Genomic DNA, 4,911 nt, shown 5'->3' on the forward strand with positions numbered 1-4,911 from the left:
TGGATGCGCAGCTGGGGCATTGTGCCGGGGAGGAAACGGGCGAACTCCGCAGCACCCACTGCCGCATATTTTGCCCTCAGTGCATCATTGCATTGGAGGTCAATCAACTCCATTTGGAGGTTTGGTGGTGAGCTTTCCACGTCAACAGCAAATGGGTTACCGAGCAGTTCCAACCTGCTTTTTTGTGCTTCAAAGTCAGCAAATCGGCGTCGAAAGTCAGCGGCAAGCATACCTATTTTATCAGCCAACTGTGTGCTCGGGAACGCACTGGTAGAGAGCTTCTCTTTCATGGTCTGGCAGCTGGGAAAGTGGCTCAAATTTTCTTTCCGCATCTGCGTCTCCCACAGAGTCAGTTTGGTTTTAAATGCCTTCACTGTACTGTACATATCAGAGATGACACGATCCCGACCCTGCAGCTGCAAGTTTATTGCATTCAGATGACTCGTAATGTCACACAGAAAAGCCATTTCACACAGAAACATTTCGTCTCGGAGTTGTGTTGTGTCTTTCCCTTTGCTGTCCAAGAACAGACAAATCTCCTCACGAAGCTCGAAACATCTTTGAAGCACCTTTCCCTGGCTTAGCCATCGCACCTCTGTGTGATAAGGCAAATCACCATGCTCCGTTTCTAACTCCGTCAGAAATGCCTTGAACTGGCGGTGATTCAAACCTTTGGCTCTGATAAAGTTAACTGTGCGCGTGATGATGCTCATTACATGCTCCATTTTCAAGGCTTTACCGCACAACGCTTCCTGGTGTATGATACAATGATAAGCTGTCAGCTCACCTGTCGCGTTTTCCTCTTGCATCTTTTCCCGTATCTTCGCCACCAGTCCGCTCCTGTGTCCACACATCGCAGGTGCTCCGTCGGTTGTCAAACCCACAAGTTTTTCCCAAGGCAGCTCCATCTCATTTACACATCTTGACACCTCTTCATACAAATCATGCCCCGTAGTTGTGCCATGCATAGGACGTAAAGCCAAAAACTCCTCTGTCACGCTTAGGTTGGAGTCCACTCCGCGGATGAAAATTGACAACTGGGCAATGTCAGAAATGTCGGTGCTCTCATCCACAGCCAAGGAATATGCAATAAAATCTTTTCCCTTTTTCACAAGCTGCTCTTTTAGATTGATGGACAACTGGTCTACTCTCTCGGCAATGGTGTTTCTGCTCAGACTCACATTTAAAAAGAGTTGCCTTTTTTCTGGGCAAACTTCGTCACAAACTTTAATCATGCAGTTTTTGATGAAATCCCCCTCCGTAAATGGCCGGGCTGATTTAGCGATCTCTTCTGCCAAAATAAAACTGGCCTTGACAGCAGCCTGGCCTTGTGATTTGGCTTTTTTGAACAGAGCCTGTCGAGATTTGAGGCCTCGTTTTAATTCCTCTGCCTTTTGTAGCCTTTGTTCCATGTCCATATTCTTGTTTTTGTCCGCGTGTTTCGTTTCATAATGTCGTCTCAGATTATACTCTTTCAGTACCGCCACACTTTCTCCACACAGAAGACACACAGGTTTTCCAGCTACCTTCGTGAACATATACTCCGACTCCCACCTTGTTTGAAACCCCCGGTTCTCAGTATCCACCTTCCGTTTTGCCATTTTTGATGGGTATCTGAAAGTTAATTTTACTGTGATGCTGACGACTGCTGTGCCAATAAATATTGAAATGAAGCAGCCTACTGCTCGGTGCGTCACCTTTGCATTGTGGGAAATGTAGTATTGGTGCGTGTAAAAGATCTGCGGGCTGCCGGCTTGCTGCGGGCCGGTTCTAATAATAAATCAAGATCATCCCAGGGGCCGTAAAAAACCTTCTTGCGGGCCGGATGTGGCCCGCGGGCCTTGACTCTGACATATGTGCTGTAGAGGAATGGCTGTGCAACCACTGCACAACAGCAGAACCCGAGACAGAGTTGCATTTCCTGACAAAACAAGTGTTATTTTCCTCAAATTTGAAATCCTTATTCAAGGTTTCAAAGGCCTCTCTGATGAGGATAGGCTACCTGTCTTGTTGGGAGAGGACGCAAAGAGCTGTGGGTTGGCAGTGCTCTACATTGCTGCCTGCCATAAGATGAGGGACAGTGTCTGACCGACCAATCAACCTGCACATGTCCTCTATGCTTATTGTCATTGCTCAATGTATGGTTATTTTGACCCTTGATTATTCTTGTTACTGTTGTCCCATTGACAATACTGATTATTATTATTGTAATATTGTACATTTCCAAAATAAGCTTTGGCAATAACTGCATTGTAACGTCATGCCAAAAAAACAAATTGAATTGAAATTGTGAGAAAAAAGTGACAGTTCTGTTTGTGTTTGTTTTCATTTTGAATGTGAGAGGGATGGAGAATAAGAACGTGTGAGGAGAAAGAGACAGCAGGGAGAAGAACCGTGCTCCTAAATCCCGTCCACGGGGTAGCTGTGGCCCTCCCTTTGTCCTTTTTGTTCATGGCCCATTGGCCCATTGTTTGGCATTAGTAACCCCCCCCCCCCCCCCCCTCCCATCCTGGAGAATCCTGTGTGGACAGTAGAATGGAGGAGGGGGATGGGAGGACTCCAACCAATGAAATAATCATGTCTGGTCCAGTCGGGTGTGAACAGCCAATTAGCTGTTAGAGATTTGAACCAAACCGTTAGACGAGGTCCTTACAGTGTAGTGGGGGGAGATCGGGACAGAGAGAATGGACAGGGTGAGACACCTTGGTAACCACAGGATTCACGTACAACCAAGAAAAACATTGTCACTGTTTTGTGGAACCTTTGCTAAAACGGTGTACGTCTGTCTCAGCATCTCTCTGTTGGAGAAGACAAAAAGTGTTCATGCGTGAAACCAGGCACTCCAAAACACATTTGTAGACTTCTAAAAACACCCACAAGTGTGACAACAAATTATGACATAGGCCTACATTTGTACCTATGGTCCTGATTAATCTCACAGCAACATAACACTCTTCTCTAATTCATATTCACAACAACAAAATACCAAAAAGGCATGCAACTACCTAACATACACCATTAAAAAGGGGTTTCTTGATGAGTGGGCTACTACACAAAACTCAGGTTTATCATTCAAGTCTACTGGGCTCTTCCTGATTAAATCTCTGAGTCTCTCCGTACTTCCTGACCACATCAGACCCTTTCCTCCTTCAACAACTGACACCATTTTCCTGCCAGGCATTCCACCACTGACTTGACTTCCTGTTGGGTTTATACGCTAGACACAGATTCGTTTTGTATAATTCTACTGAAAAAAAACTATTCAAAATACTAGATTAAATCATGGTTGCATTTTCTATTAATTTACCCCCCCCCAAAAAAAAAATTTGGTTAACACAACATAGACCACTCCACAAATATTCTCTGTATCAGACTGATCTCCCAAATTATTTTTCCTAGTAGACCCTCAGAGTAAGTTATTCAGGTATTATTCTCTGCCTAGTAGATATCTATGTGACCCATTGGAGTGCATGCATACCATGGATATTGTCTGAATAACAGCACCTATTTAAATGATAAATGATGATTTTACTATAGTATATTTCTTATTCCACACATTCCTCCTGTAATTTATGACAAAACATAAAAGCGAAAAACAAGAGTAGCTAAAGCCTATCATTATCGCAAATCTTCCATCTAATAAATTAAAGCAATTCAGACGAACCCCCCAAAACAAGTGACCAGGCAAAGGTCTGCTTATATAAATCTAAATAAAGAGAGTCCAATAGTCATATTGCAGTTTTAGGTAAGGCAGAGAGGTAGAGAGGTAGAGAGACCCGTTAGACGCTGGAATAAACCCCGAGCTAGAGATCAACCTGTTGCGTCCACGGCTTTCTCAGACAGATGACAAAACAACATGTTGAGTGAGGAAACAAACACACACAAAAACGAACACATACCTGTTAAGCACAAAACAATCCATCGATCTAGCAGCCAGTTCATTTTTTGAATAAAAAGTTTCGCAATCAGAGAGAACGAATCGTCATTTTCCTCCTGCCTGTTGTTTGACTCATTCTTTGTCCGCTGAGTGTTGAGAAGAACACCGGGAGAGGCGAAGCGTCAATCCGACACTAGGAGGAGTGTACCACTTTAACAGAGGGTGAACCCCAACTCCAGACCAAAAACTACATTCAAACAAATATGGTTTACCACCATTTTACCTATAATACTATTACAAGCACATATTTAAATAGATTTGGGATTCAAAACAATACATCTAAACTAATCTCCCCCCCAAAAAATTTTAAACCTGCTCCAACTGGTGATTTTACCCATGGAATGAGGTAGAAGAGTCTGGTTTTAAAAGGGGGGGAAATATATTTTATTAATAAAACGGGTGTGATCCTGTGGAATAAAGAAATGAAACAAAAAATAATCCTGAGATTTTAGTTCAGTTTTTCCTCCACTTCTTCCCTTTATTATCTTGTTTTTTAAATAAATATATATATATATATATATATATATATATATATATATGATTCATTTAAATTAATACAAATGTCGTAATTACATAAGGTTCTTCCTTGCCATACACCTTACAGTTCATTTATTGAGTGGAGTAATTACTAGCAAATAAAACAGGAAATCAGTGCGTTATAAAAAAAAATGATTTGATGTAACCTACTTTCACCACAAAGTAATAATTAAAATATGTAACACAGGGTCAAAACAATTCCATAATTACACACATACTCAACTCAACATGGGGTCATACAACCCAAGGGCACTTGTTTTCATGGTAAAACTTAGGTCCAGTTGATTCACACCAACCACAAGGTAATTCATCAACCTCCTTGAAAGGAGTTCTTCTGAGTAGCATGGTAATAGCTTTCTGTTAGCCTCATGTAGGAGACTAAGACACAGTAGCTGTTGAAGAGAGGCCTTCACCACCTAGACACAGATCTTGATCCA

Source organism: Oncorhynchus clarkii, unplaced genomic scaffold, assembly GCF_045791955.1.
Source record: "Oncorhynchus clarkii lewisi isolate Uvic-CL-2024 unplaced genomic scaffold, UVic_Ocla_1.0 unplaced_contig_7142_pilon_pilon, whole genome shotgun sequence".
NCBI lineage: Eukaryota > Metazoa > Chordata > Actinopteri > Salmoniformes > Salmonidae > Oncorhynchus > Oncorhynchus clarkii.